Here is a 21,042-nt window from a genome sequence, read left to right as displayed (position 1 = left end):
CTTCAAAATACTCAGAAGTCAGAGAATATTAAGACCTTCAAATTACTGTATGGAAAAAAAAATTTTTTTTTTCAATGGAGAGCTCTCTTGAACTCTTGCTTCTGTCTTTTCAGAAAGAAAACTGAGGTCCATAAATAAATGTGTACAAAAAAGAAGAGAAGAATGGCGAGTCTAGGATTGCAATAAAATCATTCCCGGAAAGAGCAAGTCCATCTTAAGTGTGAAAATACCAAAAGAGTCCTGGAAAATTTGACGATGGATATTGGCGATGGTTGTACAACATGACTGATGTGCTTGGTTTTATTGAATTGTACACGTGAAAAATGCTGAATGGGCAAATATGTTATCTGTATTTTTACTGCAATTTAAAAAAAGGAAGAATGTACATCTTAAATATTTGCAATACTAAATATTACAATTCTAATTGTTAATTTTCAGAGAAAATGCAATGTACGTACAAAATACACTTTGTATTTTGTATTTTCTTAGTAGCATGTTAATATTTACATGAGCCAGAATATAAATTTTTGTTGTCATTAGGTGCGGCGGTCTTGGTTCTGACTCACAGCGACCACATGTACAACAGAACAAAACACTCTCTGATCCTGCACCATCCGCGTGATTGCTCTTATGCTCGAGCCTATTGTTGCAGCCACTGTGTTAATCCATTTTGTTGAGGGTCTTCCTAGCTTTAGATGACCCTGCACCTTACCGAGCATGATGTCCTTCGCCAGAGACTGATCCTTCCTGATAACATGTCCAAAGTACATGAGACAGGTCTCAATATCCTTGCTTCTAAGCAGCATTCTGGCTTAACTTCTTCCAAGGCAGATTTGTTTGTTCTTCTGGAAGTCTGTCTTAGGCTGGGTTCTCTAGAGAAGCAAAACCAGTAAATCGTATAAATATAAATATAGAGAGTTTATATCAAGGAAACGGCTCATGCGAGTGTAGAGGCTGGGGCATCCCAAGTCTGTGGATCGGGATAGAGACTTCTCTAGATTCACTTAGCCACAGGGGCTGGCGAACCCAAGATCGGCGGGTTGGAGAGCAGAGCTTCCACTCTCAGGCTATGAAGATCAGCAAATCCCAAGATCTGCAGATAAGCTGATAGCTCAAGTCTCAAGAGCCAGATGAAGAGGGGGCAGCCACAGGGTCCAGGGTGAGCAAAAAGCCAGAACGCTTACTTATATTCAGATGCAGGTCACACCCCCAAGGAACGATCTTCCTCAGTAAGTGCTTCAAGCCCTCTTAACTTTCAGCAAGCAAGGTTGTGTCATCTGCATAATGCAGGTCGTTAATGGAGTCTTCCTCCAATCCTGATGCCACATTCTTCTCCCTATAGTCCAGCTTCTCAGATTATTTGCTCAGCATACAGATCGAATAAATGTGGTGAAAGATACAACCCTGCTTCACACCTTTCCTGACTTTAAATCACGCAGAGTCCCCTTGTTCTGCTAGAATGACTGCCTCTTGATCTATGTACAGGTTCCTCATGAGCACAATTAAGTGTTCTGGAATTCCCATTCTTCGCAGTGTTATCCATAGTTTGTTATGATCCACACAGTTGAATGCCTTTGCATAGTCAACAAAATACAGGTAAACATCTTTCTGGTATTCTCTTCTTTCAGCCTGGATCCACCTGACATCAGCAGTGATATCCCTGGTTCCACGTCCTCTCCTGAATCCAGCCTGAATTTCTGGCCGTTCCCTATTGATGTACTGCTGTAGCTGCTTTTGAATGATCTTCAGCAAAAGTTTACTTAAGTGTGATATTAATGGTATTGTTTGATAATTTCCACATTCTGTTGGATCACCTTTCTCGGAATGGGCACAAATATGGATCTCTTCCAGATGTTTGGCCAGGTAGCCGTCTTCCAAATTTCTTAGCATACACGACTGAGCATCACCAGCACTGCATTAGTTTGTTGAAACATCTCAATTGGTATTCCGTCAATTCCTGAAGCCTTGTTTTTTACCAATGTCTGCAATGCACGTTGGACTTCTTCCTTCAGCACCGTTGGTTCTTGACCATATGCTACCTCCTGAAATGGTTGGTACGGTGACTCTGTATATTCCTTCCATCTTCTTTTGATGGTTCCTGCATCATTTAATATTTTCCCCCATAGAACCCTTCAATACTGCAACTTGAGGCTTGAATTTTTTCTTCAGTTCTTTCAGCTTGATGAATGCAGGCATGTTCCTTCCTTTTGGTTTTCTAACTCCAGGTCTTTGTACGTTTCATTATAATACTTTACTTTGTCTTCTCGAGCTATCCTTTGAAATCTCCTGTTCAGCTCTTTTCTTGCATCACCTCTTCTGTTTGCTTTAGCTACTCCACGTTCAAGAGCGAATTTCAGAGTTTCTTCTGACATCCAACTTGGTCTTTTCTTTCTTTCTGTCCTTTTTAATGACCTCTTCATTTCTCCATGTTTGATGTCATTCTACAACTCATCTGGTTTTCAGTCATCAGTGTTCAATGCATCAAATCTATTCTTGGGATGGTCTTTAAATTCAGATGGGATATACTCAAGGTAGTACTTTGGCTCTTGTGGACTTGTTCTAATTTTCTTTTGCTTCAACTAGAACTTGCATATGTGCAATTGATTGTCTGTTCTGAAGTCAGCCCTTGGCCTTGTTCTGACTGCTGATTTGAGTTTTTCCATCGCCTCTTTCCTCAGATGTAGTTGTTTTGATTCCTGTGTATTTCATCTGGTGAAGTCCACGTGTATAGTTGCCGTTTATGTTGTTGAAAAAAGGTATTTGCAATGAGTAAGTCGTTGGTCTTGCAAAATTCTATCTTGTGATCTCCAGCATCGTTTCCGTCACCAAGGCCGTATTTTCCAACTACTGATCTTCTTTGTTTCCAGCTTTTGAATTCCAATCACCAGTAATTATCAATGCATGTTGATTGCATGTTTGATATTAAGAGCTCACTTGCTAACCAAAAGTTTGGCAGTTCAAATCCTTGGAAACCCTATGGGTGGTTGTACTCTGTCTTATAGGGTCGCTATGAGTTGGAATTGACTCAACAGCAACAGGTTTGGTTGGTTTATCCATGAGCACACGATGGCTTTCCATTTTTGTAGGTCTCTTTTAGTCTCTTATAGAAATATTTTATAATTCTTATTTTATAAGTCTTTTATGTTCCTGGTTAGGTTAATCCCTAGGTATTTTATTGATTTGGGGGCTATTGTAAATGGAATTGTTTTCGTGATTTCTCTTTTGGAGTAGTCTTTATTAGTGTAGAGGAACCCAACTGATTTTTGTGTGTTGATCTTGTATGTTGCAACATTGCTAACTTCTATTAGTTCCAGCACTTTTCTTATGGAATCTTTAGGGTCTTCTATATACATTCTATCATGTCATCTGCAAATAGTGATAATATTACTTCTTCTTTCCCAATTCTCTTTCTTGTCTTATTGCTCTGGCTAGAACTTCCAGTACAATGTTGAATAAGAGTGATGATAATGGGCATCTTTGTCTCATTCCTGTTGTCAGAGGGAAGGTTCTCAGCCTTTCTTCATTGAGTATAATGTTGCCTGTTGGTTTCCGTATATGCCCTTAATTTTGTTGAGGAATTTTCCTCTATTTCTATTTTGCTGAGACTCTTTATCAGGAAAAGGTGTTGAATTTTATTGAATACCTTTTCTGCATTGATTGATAGATCATGTGGTCCTTTTCCTTTTTTTAAATTTATGTGGGGGATTACATTGATTGATTTTCTTTTTTATTTTTTTCAATTTATTTTATTATTTTTTAAATTTTGCTTTAGGTGAAAATTTAAAGCTCAAGTTAATTTCTTATTCAAAAATTTATACACATACTGTCTTGTGACATTGGTTACAATCCCCACAATGTGACAGCGCACTCCCCCTTTCCACCCCAGGCTCCCTGTGCCCATTCATCCAGTTCCTGACCCTTCCTGCCTTCTCATCCTGCTTTTGGACAGGAGCTGCCCATTTGGTCTCATATATTTGATTGAACTAAGAAGCACATGCCCCACATGTGGTTTTTGTTTTATAGGCCTGTCTAATCTAGCGCTGCTATAACAAAAATACCACAAGTGGATGGCTTTAGCAAAGAGAAGTTTATTTTCTCACAGTAAAGTAGGCTAAAAGTCTAAATTTAGGGCATGAGCTCCAGGGGAATGCTTTTTCTCTTTGTTGGCTCTGGAGGAAGGTCCTTGTCCTCAATCTTCCTCTGGTCAAGGGGTTTCTCAGGCACGGAGACCCCGTGTCCAAAGGATGTGCTCTGCTCCTGGTGCTGTTTTCTTAGTGGTATGAGGTCCCCAACTCTCTGCGTGCTTCCCTGTCCTTTTATCTCTTGAGGGCTAAAAGGTGGTACAGGCCCCACCTCAGGAAAACTCCCTTTACCTTGGATCAGGGAGGTGACCTGAGTAAGGGTGGTGTCACAATCCAATCTTAATCCCCTCAACATAAAATTACAATCACAAAATGAAGGACAACCACACAATACTGGGAATCATGGCCTAACCAAATTGACACTTTTTTGCAGGGGACACAATTCAATCCATGGCATTCGCCAAAAATCACATCTTTGTAACATGCAAAATATATTCACCCCATCTTAAAAAAAAAAAAAAAAAAAATCACAGCAAAAATTCTTAACTCCAAGTCCAAAATCCCCAAAATTGCCCTTTATCTGTGAAATCTAGTATTCAAGATATCTGCTTTCAAAGTACAATGGTAGAACAGGCACAAGCTAGACGTTTACATTACAGATGGGAAAAACTGTAGGAAAAGAAGGGATAACAGACACCAAGCAAGTCAGCAGAAGACATTACATTAGCCCTCAAAGCTTTGAAAATAATTCTCTGTTCTCTGAGACAATTTACACTATAGCCCTGCCCTCCAAACTCTAGGTATTGGCCAAACTCTGGATTCTGGGTGGAGGCGCCTCGGCCCTGGGCTTCAGCTCTGCCTTCTCGGCCTACTGGGACAGCAACTCTGCTCCTTCGGCTTTAGACACACCATTCTCCTAGCCTATCTGAGTGGCAACTCCACCCTTAGAAACACCAGAGGCCATGGCTCTACCCTTTGAAACCTCTGAAGTCATGGCGGTACCTTTTGAGACTGAGGCAGCTTGGCTTCTTGTGTTGTCTCTTCAGCTTCTGCTTCTTGGTTTCTTGGCCTCTCGACTCCTGGGGCCTCGTGCCCTCATCTGCCCTGCTGGGGCAAATGTTTCAAAGCTCTGTAGCTCCACCAATAAGTGCCTGGGGGCACCCCACTCCACCAGGAAGCCTCCAGTGTACAGGCACTCAGCTCTCTCACTCCGTGGGTCGGCTGCAGCACTGTCTCACACTGGTCGCCTGGTTTTGCTGCTGCTGGTTCTCTGCTGTTGCCACTTCTCTGCTGACGCAGGTTCTCTGCTGCGCTGCTCCTCTGCTGCTGTTGCAACTCCATCCATTCACAGTTTTAAAACCACTTCCACATTTTAGCTATCTATTAGAGCAGCACCCCACTCTCCGGGTACCAAATTCTGTCTCGGTCAACTAGTACTGCTATAACAGAAATACCACAAGTGGATGGCTTTAACAAAGAGAAGTAGGTTAAAAGTCTAAATTCAGGGTGTCAGCTCCAGGGCAACACTTTTTCTTTCTGTTGGCTCTGGAGGAAGGTCCTTGTCCTCAACCTTCTCCTGGTTAAGGAGCTTCTCAGGCACAGGGACCCTGTGTCCAAAGAAAGTGCTTTGCTCCTGGTACTGTTTTCTTAGTGGTATGAGATCCCCAACTCTCTGCTTGCTTCCCTTTCCTTTTATCTTTTGAGAGATAAAAGATGGTGCAGGCCCCACCTCGGGAAAACTCCCTTTACCTTGGATCAGGGAGGTGACCTGAGTAAGGGTGGTGTTACAATCCCACCATTATCCTCTCAACATAAAATTTACAATCACAAAATAGAGGACAACCACACAATACTGGGAATCATGGCCTAACCAAGTTGACACATATTTTTTGGGGGGACACAATTCAATCTGTGACAACGTGCATTTAGGGAATGGTTTCTGTTCTGAATTAGAAGAGTGTCCGGGGCCCATAGTCTCGGGGGTTCCTCTAGTCTCTGTCAGACCGGTAAGTCTGGTCTTTTTACGTGAATTTGAATTCTGTTCCACATTTTCTCCTGCTCTGTCTGGGACTCTGTTGTGATCCCTGTCAGGGCAGTCATTGGGTTATCCTTGGCAGTGTGGTAAAGCTCATTGGACATTCTGGTAAAGCTCATTGGCTTTTACTCCATCTTGATCCTCCACCTGCTCCTATTCATCTGGCCTCCGGCTCTTGGGACTTACCTGCCAATCTTGAGATTCATCAGCCTCTGCAGCCTGTGAGCCAGAGGCCTGCTGCCTGACCTGCTGATCTTGGGTTCACCAGCCCCTGAAGCTCCGTGCGTCAGGAGAAGCCTCCAGCCTGATCCACCAAATTGGGACTTTCCAGCCTCTTCAACCAGATGAGCCATTTCCTTGATGTACATTTCTCTCTCTCTCTATATTTATACACTTCACTGGTTTTGCTTCTCTAGAGAACCCAGCCTAAGACATCTGCCTTTTGCATGAGGTGTTTAGACCATTTACACTTAAGGTTATTACTGAAAACAAATTGTCTACCTCACTCATTTTGTTATTTGTTTTTTGAGTGTTTCATATCTAGTTTGTTTATTATACTGATTTTTCTCTTTGTGTTTTTATTTGGGTGCTCTCTTGTAACGAGCCTTTTTGTTAACTTGCTTCTTTTCTCCTGAGTATTTCTTCCTAATGGTTACCAAATATGTTACATTATATGACTTACAATTATGACAGTGTCTACTGTATGAATAACCTTTAACATACAACTTTAACATAATAAATCTATTCCTGATATGCTCCTCCCGCCCCCATTTCTGTTGGTGTGTCTCCATTAACATCAATACATAACCTGTATTTGATAAGTTCAGTTTGTACTTCTTTCTTAATGCTCTTACCTTTCCGTTTTGGAGCACTTCCTTGAGTAATACTTGCAAAGCTGGTCTGGTTGTGGCAAATTCCCAGAGCTTCTGTTTGGGGATGTCTGGGTTACCCCTCACTTCTGAATGACACTTTGCTAGGTAAAGTATTCTTGGTTGGCAATTGTTTTGGTTCAATATTTTATATACATTGCTTCATTGTCTTCTGGCCTCTAGAGTTTCTGGGGAAAGATCCACACTGATTCTTGAGAAAGACCTTGGTGTATTAAATTGCATTTTTCTCTTGCTGCTTTCAAAATTCTCTCCTTGTCTTTGTTTTTCAGGAATTTTATTAGGATATACTGCTGAGCTGATCTTTTTCTGTCTCTTCTGATTGGGGTATTTGCAGGGTAGCTTCCTGTATTTGCAGGCTTGGTTCTCTGCTCAGATCTGGGAGATTCTCTCTTGTAAAATTGTTTCTATGCCTTAATTGTTGTCACGGTGCTCTAGGATTTCAATAATTCTAATGTTAGATTTCTGAATTGAATCCCACATTTCTTTTGGAGTTTTTTCACCTTTGTACCTTTGCTTCTCTTTAGACTTTCTAACTTCAGGTATTTTGTCTTCTAATTCAGATATTCTAGCTTCTGCTTGTTTGACTCTATTGAATGTTTCTCTTTCTTTTTCTAATTCAGGTGTTTGTTCTTCAGTTCCAGTATTTTTTTTTTAATCAAATTCCTTGTTGAATCTCTCATTTTGTTCTGATCTCCGCTAGTTTTATGTGTGTGTGTTTTGTTCATTTGTTTTCTTTAAACATATTTAGCCCCATAGTTTGAAAATTATCAATTCTTTGGATTATTCTGACCTCCATAGGAGAAATTTCCTCTTCTTCATCTTTTTCCTTTGAATGTTTCTTCTTGTGTTATTTATTTATTTTACTAATTTTTGTCAAACTTGAGCCATTTTATTACTGTCCTTTAAATTTTTTATTCTGTTTATTGTGGGAAAATTTTCTGGTTGGTTGACCTGGTAGGGGAATGTCCAGTTGTCCGACTGCCAACCGAAGGGCTGGGGCCACACCCTGTCACTCCATGGGAGAAAGATGTGGCGGACCACTCCCTCTAAGATTCATAAGCCCAGGAACCCAAGGAGGCAGTACACCTCAACCTCAAAGGTTATTTGTTAGAATGTCTCAGCAGCAGCAGGACTGCTAGCTTCTCCTGTCAACCACTAGATGGCACTCTTATCCTTAGGTCTTCCGCTTCCTTCACAAATTGATTCAAGAAAGCTGTCTGCTTGGTCTCTGTGATTCCATAGGCATGCCCAAGAAGGGGTGGGTTTCACTGGACACGTCAGCTGGTGTGCGCGTGGACTTTACTGTGGTGACGGTGAAGGTTTTTTGTTTTTTGTCTTTCCCTCACCAGCGCCCCTCCACACCCACTACCCACAGTGTTTTGGTGTCTCACTGAGGCCACCCCCTGCTTGCCTGTCAGTCTGGACCTCTCCCCCCCGCTCTGTTGCCCTTGCAGCTCTTCCCAACCCTAAAGTCTGTTCTTACCAGGCCTCAGTGAGGTTCAACAAGTACTCTCACACAGGGTTAAGGTCTTTCTTTGCCCACTCCTACTTGTGCTGCTGGGGACTTCCTATGGCCAATTTGCGCCCCCTTAAAATAATCCAGCGAGAGTGTCCTTAGATAAGATCGTTTTCTGTGTTCCCTCCGTGGGGTGTTACCCAGTCCCATGCCAAAACCCCTGCTACTCTCCATGTTAGTGGGTAGGATCTCTCGGTTTCTGTGCCAACCCGACTTTTCCTCTCCCCCGCTTCTGGGACTCACCCCAATTCTCCAGTATCTCAGCGGCTATCTGAAGTTCCAAGATCTCAGTCTGTGCTTGTTTTTTCATTTTATCCTACTGTGTTTTAGGTGAAAGTTTAGAGCACAAATAAGTTTTTTCATTCAAAAATTTTATACACATATTGTTTTGTAACATTAATTGTAATCCCTGCAGTGTGTCAGCACTCTCCCTCCTTTCCCTTTCCACCCTGGCTTCTCAGTGTCAATTCATCCAGTTTTCCTGTCCCTTCCTGCCTTCTCATCTTTGCTTTTGAGCAGGTGTTGCCCATTTGGTCTCCTGTACTTGACTGAACTGAGAAGCACGTTCCTCACTTGTGTTATTGTTTGTTTTATAGGCCTCTCTGATCTTTGGCTTCAGTTCTGAGTTAGCAGGGTGTCTGGGGGCCTCCAGTCACCGTCAGACCAGTAAACCTGGTCTGTTTTTGTGAATTTTATTTTTATTCTACATTTTTCTCTTGCTCTGTCCAGCACCCTTTATTGTGATCCCTATCAGAGCGGTGTGCTTGTTTTTATTCGTTGTTCAGTGAGTTAGTTGCTGGGAGAGTAGATGTGAGTGTCCACTCCATTCGTCATCTTGCTCCACCTCATCAGTGCATCTTGATTGCATGTTTGATCAATTTCAGACTGCAGAAGTTGGTAAAAAATCTTCCGTTTCTTCATCTTTGGCCTTAGTGGTTGGTGTGTAAATTTCAGTAACAGTCATATTAACTAGTCCTCCTCGTAGTTGCATGGGTAATATTCTATCGCTGACAGTGCATTGTACTTCAGGATAGATCTTGAAATGTTCTTTTTGACCATGAATGCAATGCCATTCCTCTTCAATTTGTCATTGCCGGTATAGCAGACCATATGACCGTCAGGTTCAAAATGGCCAGTATCAGTCCATTTCAGCTCACTAATGCCTAGGATATCGATGTTCATGCAGGGCATTTCATTTCTGACAACTTTGTTTTCCTGGATTCATACTTCATACATTCCATGTTTTGATTATTAACGGATGTTTGCAGCTGTTTCTTCTCATTTTCACTTGTGCCACATCAGCAAACGAAGGTCCTGAAAGCTTTAATCCATCCACATCATTAAAAAAAAAGTTGTCTCTAATTTGAGGAGACAGCTTTTCTTTCCCCAGTTGTATTTCAAGTGCCTTTCAACGTAAGGGACTCATCTTCCAGCACCATATCAATGTTCTGCTGCCATCTGTAAGGTGTTCACTGGTCAATTTTTTTTGAAGTAGATCACCAAGTCCTTCTTCCTAGTCATTCTTAGTCCGGAAGCTCCACTGAAACTCATCCGCCATGGGTGACCCTGCTAGTATTTGAAATACCAGTGGCTTACCTTCCAGCACCACAGCAACACGCAAGCTACCACAGCACAACAAACTGACAGACGAGTGTTGGAGAACTACCGTACCATACTCTTCCTGGCTGAGTAGTGTACCATTGTATGTGTGTACCACATTTTGCTTATCCACTCATTCATTGATGGACATTTAGGTTGCTCCAACCTTTTAGCTATTGTAAATAGTGCTGCAGTGAACATTGGTGTACAAGCACGTGTTTGAGTCTCTGCTTACAAATCTTTTGAGTATATACCTAGGAGTTGAATTGCTACCATATGGTTCTACCATATAACCATATGACCCAGCAATTCCATTTCTAGGTATGACATCACTTATATAAAAGGACAAGAAAAGGCAAATGTATAGAGACCAAAGTTTCTTAATGATTATCAGGAGGGGGAGGCAGGGGGAAAGGGGGGTTATTTCTTATGGAACACTGAGTTTCAGTTTACAGTGATGGAAAAATCACATTAATTAAGGGTAGGATTGCACAGCTGATTAATGTGATTTCTGTCAATAAATTGTACACCTGCAAAAAGTTAAATTGGCAAAAGTTGTGTGATAGATGTATTTACAACAACAAAAAGAGTGTAGCTGTTGAGACTCCTTATGTAAAACCAAAACCTCACTGGATTTGGTTCCTTGGTTTTGAGGTTTAGGGTCATGCTTTCATGGGACATCCCAGTTAATTGGCCTAATATCGCGTTTAATGCTTTTGTTCTACCTCCTCATTCGTTGCATAGTGCCTGGGGTCTTAAGAACTTGCAGGGGACCATATAAGATACAATTGGCCTCTATAGCCCTGGAGCAACAGAGGAAGAAGAAGAGTCAGGAATAGGAGGAGGAAATGGAATGTGTGGCTAATTGCCTCCATAAACAACTATCTCCTTTGCCATGAGACGAGAAGAACTGGATGGTGCCAAGCTACAATTACTGAATATTTTGATCAAATACTCTGTAGAAGAATCCTTATTAGAAGAGGAGAAATACAGAACAGAATTTCAAATTCTCATGGAATCCAGACTTCCTGGAGCCATGGAGGCTGGATGAACTCCTGAAACTGTTGTCCTGAGATAATCTTTAAACCTTAAACCAAAAATATCCCCTGAAGTCTTCTTAAAACAAAACAATATTTTAGCTTAACTAGTAAAGAATGTTTGCCTTGGACTTTGTGTTCTTTTAAGATCTCTGTATATGGGATCAAATTGAAGACAGCAACACGAAAGATTAGATATGAAACTTAGGGGGCAATGCATTTATGTTAATGGGGAAGGAACAACTCCGAAAGTGAAGGTGAGAATGGTTGTACAACTTAAAGGATGTAATCAATGTCACTGAATTGTACATATAGCAAGTGTTGAATTGGTGTGTGTATATTCTCAACGGCAACAATAAAAATAAAATAGATTATAATAAAAAACAAAAAAATCAAGTGACCATAAATATATAGGTTTATGCCTTTACTCTCAGCCATTCCAAGCTCTTTAAAACTCTATATTTATTTTGGGATCTGCTTTTCCATTCCTGAAAAAATGAAAAAAAAATAGATTGTTGGAATTTTGACAGGGGTTGCATTGAATCTGTAGATAACTGTAAGTAGTACTGGCATCTTAACAATATTAAGTATTCTAGCCTTAAACATGGGATGTCTTTCCATTTCAATTTATTTGATTAAAAAACTCAGTCCTAAAAGCCTAGCCTCCCTCTGGTTGCTGTCAAATCAATTCTGATTCTTAATGACCCTATAGGATATTAAAACTGCCCCACAGTGTTTCCAAGGCCATAATCTTTATTCTTTATGGACACAGACTGTCATATCTTTCTCCCACAGAAGGGCTGGTGGGTTTGAACCACTGGTTTTTCTGTTAGCAGCCAAGTGCTTAACCACTGCACCACCAGGGCATCTTGAATTAATGCATCTGAATTATGCTGTTGTCAAAGAATATTGAATAAACCATGGACTGCCAGAAGAACAAGCAAATCTGTCTTGGAAGAAGTACAGCCAGAATGCTCTTCAGAAGCGAGGATGGCAAGACTTTGTTTTAGGTACTTTGGACATGTTATCAGGAGGGACCAGAACCTGCAGAAGGTCATCATACTCGGTAATGTAGAGGGTCAGCAAAATGGGTGAAGACCCTGACACAGTGGCTGCAAAAATGGAATGAAACATAGCGACAATTGTGAGAATGGCACAGGACTGCTGAGTGTTTCAGTCTGTTGAACATAGGGTCGCTATGAATTGGAAGTGACCCAATGGCACCTAACAACAACATCAACAACAATCAGCATCAGTCATAACAGCCAGTATGGTAACTCTGTTCTTTGCCTGTCAATCCAGAGGCATGAGGAGCCCAAAGTGGCTAAGTGGCATTCCTGACTTCCAGTTCAGTGGAACCTGTGTTGTGTTTTCAGGTGGAATCATTCCTCCCTTTGGAGCTAAGACCTCTAGACCTGCAGAGCTGAGGGTCACAGGACAGGAAGTAAAACTTTTATGACGGGGTCCCTAGGGATAATAGTGAATGGTACCAGTCCCATTTCCACCTCTTGATTCCTAGACCCATGAATCCTGGCTATGGGAGAAACAGCACCATATATTGGACGCTGGTTTAGAGCATATACAACCTTCTGGAGAGCATTGTCTGAAACCTGCAAAATATTACCACCTAGCTGGCACCATAATTATGTCTTTCAGAGGCCATTTCATTGTTCCATGAAGCCAGATGCTTCAGGATGATGGGGAACATGGTAAAACCAGTGAATTCCATGAGAATAGGCCCATTGCACACTTCATCTGCTGTGAAGTGAGTCTCTTGATTCGAGGCAAGACTGCGTGGGATATCATGACGGTGGATAAGACATTCTGTGAGTCCATGGAAGGCAGTTTTGGCAGAAGCATTGCATGCAGGGGAGGTGAATCCGTACCAGAGTAAGTTTCTATCCAAGTAAGAACAAAATTCTGCCCTTTTCATGATGGAAGCTGCTCAATGTAATCAACCTGCCACTAGGTTGCTGGTTGATAGCCTCAAGGAACGGTGCCATATCGGGGACTCAGTGTTGGTCTCTGCTGCTGACAGATTGGGCACTCAGCGGTGGCTGTAGCCAAGTCAGCCTTGGTGAGTGGAAGTCTATGTTGCTGAGCTCATGCATAACCTCCATCCCTGCCACCATGGCCATTTTGTTCATGAGCCCATTGGGCAATAACAAGAATGTCTGGCGGGAGAGGATGACTGATTTCCACAGAACGCATCATCCTGTCCACTTGATTGTTAAAATCCTCTTTTTCCGAGTCACCCTTTGGTGAGCTTTCATATAAGACACAAATATCTTCACTTCTTTAGCCCATTCAGAGAGGTCTATTCACACACCTCTTCCCCATACCTCCTTGTCACCAATTTTACCTGGAGGACATTTGTTAACCCATTCATTCTTGCTGAAATGCTGTTGCTGTTAGCTGTTGTTGTTTTTCATAGAGTTGCTGCTGACTCTTGGTGACCCCATGCATAACAGAAAGTCATGCTGCTGGTCTTTCCCTATTCCCATGATCGGTTGCTGATCGGACTGTTGTGATCCATGGGGTTTCCATTGGCTAATAGGGTTTTTTTATTTATGAATTTATTTGTGTATTCTATTGTAAATATATATGTAACCAAAGATCTGACAGCTCAATAATCTTCATGTGTACAATTCAGTGACATTAGTTATGTTCATAATGTAGTTCAACCATCGCCCCTTTCTATTCCCCAATTATACCATTACCCTTAACAGAAGCTCAGTGTCCCCTAAGCATTGAGCTCTCCTTTTTCTCTTCCCCCCACCCGCCCATGGTAATCACTAATAAAAATTGGTCTATATATATTGGCCTGCTCTAGATATTTCGTAAAAGTGGAATCATACAATATTTATCCTTTTGTGACTGACTTATTTCATCATCCTAATGTTTTCAAGGTTCATTCATGTTGTAGCATGTATCATGACTTCCTTTCTCTTCAGAGCTAAGCAATATTCCATTGTATGTATGTACCACATTGCGTTTATCTATTCATCTGTTGATAGACATTTAGACTGTTTCCACTTTTTAGATATTATGGTTAGTACTACAACGAATATTGGTGTAGAAGGATCTGTTTGCAGTCCTGGTTTCTGTTCTTCTGGGCATATACCTAGGAGTGGAATTAGTGATTTATATAGTAATTGTACGTATAGCTTTGTGAGGAAGTGCCATCCACAGCGATTGTACCATTTTACCGTTGTACCAGCAATGAAGAGGGGTTACAATTTCTTCACAAGCACACTAACACCTGTTGTTCTGTGTCTTTTAAATCATTGCCATGCTAGTGGCTGTGAAGTGACATCTCGTTGTAGTTTTGATTTGCATTTTTCTAATGACTAACTGATAGGGTTTTCATTGTCTGATTCTTGGAAGTAAATCACTAGAGCTTTTTGTCTAGACTGTCTTAGTCAAGATGGTCCGCTGACACCTGTTGCGCATCCTAACAACACGCAAGCCTCCACTGACAGATGAGTAGCGACTGCGCCTAACGTGTTTTGGCCAGCAGTCCATCCCTGATATCCCAAAGGAGCGTGGAGAATTCCACCATTGCAGCACTGAGGCCCATTGCCGTAAAGTGCTACCAGCTTCAGTCAAGTCAGTTCCAGCGAGAGTTTTAACATGCCACTCTTTGGAGCACGTAGGAGGAATAGAATACTAAACTCAGTGAAGATGTTACTGTGGAATCATGGATTGAGGGCACCAGGAGCATCAGCGAGTTTCCCAGGTGCTGTTACAATATGCCTTCAATGGCCTTTCTGTGAGGTTGTTGGTTCCTGGGGGCCCATTAGTAAAAGGGTCTTTAGGGGCTTTAGGATTGGCCTCAGGAGGTAGGTAGTGTGAATGGTAGAGTCTCAGCCCCCTGGTTAGGGGTTAAGGTGCAGTAAAGAGTGGTGCCTGACAGAGTGCTGCCTACAAGTTCATGGAAAAGATTTGCTTCTTGTTCTGGGATGAAGGCAGCGTTGTCATATTTCCAAACCTCAGCGAGAAAGAGGTTGTAGAAATTGTGTTTGATTTTGGGTTTCTAACACCAGATCTAGAAATGTGGCTTTGATCCATATTCTCTGTAATGCCCCAAGAATGGCTTTCTTTTCTTCTGGAACCACCTATTTCAGGCCCTTCTCTGTGAGCTTCTAAAAAACCAGAGGTTAGAAACAAATGAAGCTGAAAATGACCTCTTTGTTGGCAAGTAAATGATAGAGAAAGTTCTAGGATTAGAGGCTCTAAGAGAAAAGAAAAGCAGGCAGGTTGCATCATCCATGGACCAAGGAACGAGGACCACATAGGAGTCCACACTTGGAGACTTAACAGACTGCACCGAGGCCAGGTGACACCTAGGGAGAGAGAGCAGAGTCAGTAATGGGGAGTAGTAAAGAGTGGGGGGTGGGAATGAGAGGTAGGATCCCTGCCCTCTTCAGCTGCAGCTCAACCAACCCCAGCATACCAGGATGTCGAGGCACTAGTTGTCAGGTGGAGCCATTGATCTGCTGCTTGCTCTCTCTCCAAGCCAGTGTTACTTATTGCGCAGGAGTAGTGAGTCATTTCCCTTCCCTGGACTTCAGTTTTCCCTCTAGCACTGAAAATATCTAACTGGCCTCTGAGGTCTCACACCATCTCCTGCGCCTCCCTTTCCACCCCTTCTCTCTCATTACCAACACAGACAATTTCTTTTCTGTATGCCAAGGAAAAAGAAAGCTAAAACTTGGGCCAGTGGTCTCTGAAGAAAGATGTGTGAACCCTGGCAGGAATGGAAGAATGTTCATCGGTGTGCAGAAAGAAAATAGGAACTGTTGTAATAGTTTATAATGATATAAAAAGAAATTAAGCTTTGTTTTTGTTGTCGTTGCTAGGTGCCATTGTGCCCATTCCAACTCATAACGGCCGTATGTACAACAGAATGAAACACTGCTCAGTCCTGCACCATCCTCAAAATTGTTGCTATGCTGGAGCCCATTGAAGCAGCCACTGTGTCGATCCATCTTGATGAGGGTCTTCCTCTTTTCCGCTGGCCCTCCACTTCACCAAACATGATGTGAATTAGATTAAGCTTTACTGATCTATATATAAAGAATGACAAGTGTATGTCACAAATTTATAAATACATATATATAGAAGTGTGTGTTTCAAAGATTTTTTCTTAATTGATAGAGGTGTGCAGTGAAAATTATTGAAGACCACTGACTAAGGATGGGAATTCTAGGACCCATGAATGGCCCAGGTGTCCTTGCCTGCTTCTACCAGTTACTCATCTCACCATCTACCCACAGCTGGCAACACTGCACTTGTACTGGTGTTGGCAATGATTATCAATCCCACGATGGTCCTGGAGAGCCTCCATGCACCAGTTTTAATGAGGTGACAGTTATCTCCCCTATTGGTTTGCAGCTTATCTTGATATTGGCACTGTTGTGCAGCTCTTTAATCATCGAATATTCCAGGTTTATATTGGAGTGGCATTTTCTTTGCATATTGGCCATGCCCTTGATCTTTATTAGGCTTCTGTGTACCAGGGTTATATTTGCTATGCTCTTGATTTGGAGTTTTGCTATTAAAATTGCCTTGGGATCCATCTAGGTATGTGTCTTGGGATTTAGGATCAGATGGGTCTAGTGAGAAACCTGGTAATTCTTCTTGTGATACACCTGCTATTAAGTTTTGTCATCTAATTGATATGGTAAGTTGGTTTTGATGGACCTGGTAATTGGCCTTGTGAATTGACTGTCAAATACCAAGTGGAAATACCATAGTATAAATAGGTCATGTAATCTACCCGATGATTGACCTTTTGATGCATATGCTTTTTGCTCCTGTGATCCAGCTGATATTTTGCCTTGTACTAATGGCCTTGGATTTTGACCTTTTGTTCCACCTGATGGTTGATTTTTTGATCCACCTGTTATTTTGCCTTTTCACATACGTACTATTTGGCCTTCTTTTTGACCTGGTAAGTGGCCTTGAACCACATTTGTTGATAGGCCTTTTGATCTATCTGGCAATTGGTCTTGTGGCCCACTTTAAAATTGTTCTTGTAATTGGATATTTGTCCTAGAATTCTAATTGAATATTGGTCCTAGAAGTCATGAAAAAATGTGTCTTCTCATCTACCTGGTAATACACCCAGAAATTGGTCATATGAGCCGTATGAAAACGTGGTTTTTGGTCTAACTGGGAATTGGCCTGGTGATCCATCTGGTAACTGGCTTTTTAATAATACATCATGTACTTGTCATTTTAGTACTCTTGCAAATTGACCTTGTGATCCATGTAAAAGTTGGACTTGTGGTATGCCTGGTAATTAAAAAAGAAAAAGAAGAAAAAATTAAAAACCAAACCAGTTCCTGTCAAATGGATTCCAACTCAGGGAGACTGCGTGTGTATTGAGTAGAACTGTGCTCCACAGGGTTTTCAGTGACAGAGTTTTTGGAGGAAGATCACCTCTGGATGGACTCAATTGCATAAACTTTCCATTAGTAGCTGAGCGTATTAGCCATGTGTACCACCCAGGGACCCCTTGCACTAATATACCTGGCAGTTAGCCTTGGGATCCTCCTGGAAATTAGCCTTGAATTACACCGTGGAGTGGGTTTTCTTTGTTTTGAGAAATCACTTCCACCAACAAATCATTTTTTACTCCACCTTGATATTGTATGAGACTTAAAGTGCTCATTAGAAAAGGGACATTTTCACATTTAGATCTCTGTCCCTATGTTTTCCCTCACAAGTGACCCAGTACCTTAGCTGAAAAATGTTCTTACACCCAACCTAAAATGGTAGATAGAGCCTGGGCGGAACAGAGGACATCCAGGAAATCTGGGGTCCAGTCAATCTGTTCCCTTCTCTTTAGGACAAAAGCTTTTCACTCTTCCTTATCCTATCAAAACTGCTTGGACTCTAACGCTGGTGCCGTACTGCCAAGGGTGAAAGAGTCTTGTCATTGCCTCTAAGGCAGTAAGGCTGGAGCACATTGCTGTGAGCTAGGTATCAGGAATCTGGATTCCTTACTGAATTAATCCACTGACATGCTGCAAGATCTTAAGCTGCTGTACCTTTCTGAGCCTAGGTTTGCATTTTCACAGAATAGGAAAATTTGGGCTAAATAATCTCCAGTGTTCCCTTCCAAGCCTTATTCCCCATGTTCTTCCCACCAACTACAGTTTTTCTCACCAGGGTTGTGGCTTTAGATGGAGAAGAATCAAATCCTAACAGAGAGAGGAATCAGTCCCTGGACAGGTTCTCTTCTTGGGTCCAGAAAACCCTTAGAAGCCTTCTCCCACACCACCTTTCTCCAGCCCCACCCTCTCCAACTTACTTTGGATTCTCATCGCAGCTGCTTGCTTCTCAAGTATGAGGAGTAGAGAGAGGACAAAGAAGATGCTGGACTTCATATTGCTAGGAAAAGCCTTGGCTAAGAGCTCAGTCGAGCTTCACAATTACATCTTCTTTGGCTGGGCTTGCCAGGGGTGAGGCTGAACTTACAAAATGCACTGCCCTTTTTTGCATCGTCAGGTTATGCCAACTTCTCCACTCCCTGCTCAGTGGGGGACATTGTCTGAGTCCCCCAGGACATTTGCACTGGGATGCAATGTCTGAGGTCTTGCTCCACCCCATATGTCCTGGCAGAGCTTTATCAATACTTCGGGATCCTGGAGCCAAGTTTCCTGGATTTACAGAAGAAATTCAGTTTAGAGAGAAGAAAGTTACTTAAGGTCACAAAATTAATCAGTGGCCTTCAGATTCTATGCTTTGGGCTCTTTCCACAATGTTCTCTTTATATTATGTATGTGTGTGTGTTTGTGTGTGTGTGTATATGTGTACAAGCCACATAGGACAGAGTAGAACTGCTGCATAGAGTTTCCAAGGAGTGGCTGGTGGATTAAAACTGTGGACCTTTTGGTTAGCAGCCAAGCTCTTAACCACTGCAGCAAATATATTTTATATATATACATATATGTATGTTTTATATATGTATATAAAAACTAAAACCATGAATCAGCCACATTATAAATACTGGTAGGACTTTCTACAATTGTGGATTTCCAGGCAGCACCTGGATGTATTGATTTAGCAGGTAGTAACAAGGATGGTGCAACTCTAACCAAAAGTTTGGTGGTTTGAACTCATCCAGCAGTACCACTGAAGAAAAGTCCTGACAGTCTGCTTCCGTTAATATTACAGCCAGGAGAACCCTATAGATCGCAGTTCTACTCTTTAACATCTGGGGTCACCGTAAGTCAGAATCAAGGTGATGACCACTAACAATAACAACAACAATCAAGGATTCTGTATTTTAAAAGGTGCTCTTAGATGATTCCGATTCACAGCCAGTTTGAAATCCATTGGTCCAAGGACACTTCTGTTTTAATTTCATATTTTTCTGATATATTTTGTTTTTCAACTGCGTAGCACAACATACATAATTTATCAATATCATCTCATATGAACACCTTTTCTCTCTCTGTTTTCCTGCCAGGGTTTCACTTTTACACTTCTGGGGTGTTTTCAGAGGCCTGGTGGCACAGTGTTAAGAGCTTGGCTGCTAACCAAAAGGTCAGCAGTTCAAATCCACCATCCACTCATTGGAAACCCTATGGGGCAGTTCTACTCTGTCCTATAGGGTCACTATGAGTTGGAATCGATACGATGGCGAAAGATTTGTTTGGGGAGTTTTTTAGGATGTTTTATTGGCTTGCAATTTTATATATTAGTTCTGTTGTTTTGTTTTTCTTCTTCAAGGACTGTAATTATATGTTCATTATATCATTTTTGTTGTCTTTCATTTCAACTACTTTTTCTATGAACCATTTTACTTCTTTATTTCAACTTTATTATCTTGATTTTTTATTGTTTTTCTTTAATGCCCTCTATTAATTTTCATACAAATCTATATTTTCATGGGCACCTAGTAATTTAATCATCATTTCTGATACGATTTTTTTTTCAACTCTTTCCCAAGTAAACAACTTTCGTTATATATACTGTTATTTTTGTCCATTCCTGTTCTTGGTTTTTTAATTTCTGTTTCTAGGTGTTTGTCATCTCATCACATTTAACTCAGTTTGGGGTGTTGTGTTACAGTTTCCTTGTACTTCATGGTTAGTTTCTTTTAGGAGAATTTTCATTAGCTGCAGAGTTTTGATTTGCCTTTTCTGTTTTCTTCTTAGAGTATATTGTGTAGATGAAGATGCTTTCCATGTACGGGGTTGGTAGTTTGGAGTGGATTGTGAGCTTTCTAATTCAAGATCTCCTTTTCTGTCACTGTATTGAAGTTTGTGGGGTGGGGGTGGGGGCTATGGACTCTTATAGGAGTCCTGGTGGCACGGTTACTGCTAACCGATAGGTCAGTGTTTCAAACCAACCAGCCGCTTGGGGGGAGAAAGTTGCAGTATGCTTCCATAGGAGCAGTTCTACTCTGTCCTGTAGGGGCTGCTAGGAGTCAGAATCGACTCGATGGCAATGAATTTGGTTTTGGGGGGGTTGATTTTAGTGGGATATGGAGTTGTGTGTCCTTCAATTTTTTTTTTCTTGCGTATGTCCTAAGCCTTCCCTCTTATTTAATTTTCTTTTTCTGTACAGTTTCCAAAGGGCTTCTCTCCTTTCTTTTTTTACTCTCTTCTATCCAGAAGCATTTTGTTCCAAGACAGACTCATTGATCCCATCTGAACTTGTGAGTCCCTTCATGTTAATGAGTGCTTTAATCTTGTAGGGCTCTTTCGGTATGTTAGTGCTTAAGCTGAACTTTCTTCCTCTGAGAATGACTTTATTTCAGTCATAGTCCCTACATTCCCTTTTCTCTCTTCTACACATTTTTTTCCAAACTCCACCTAAAAAAGGAGGGGGGAGGAGGCTAAGAGCAAGAACTTGAAAAACATCT

The sequence above is a fragment of the Elephas maximus genome, chromosome 25 (genome assembly GCF_024166365.1).
Source record: "Elephas maximus indicus isolate mEleMax1 chromosome 25, mEleMax1 primary haplotype, whole genome shotgun sequence".
Classification (NCBI taxonomy): Eukaryota; Metazoa; Chordata; class Mammalia; order Proboscidea; family Elephantidae; genus Elephas; species Elephas maximus.
This window is presented reverse-complemented; position numbering follows the sequence as displayed.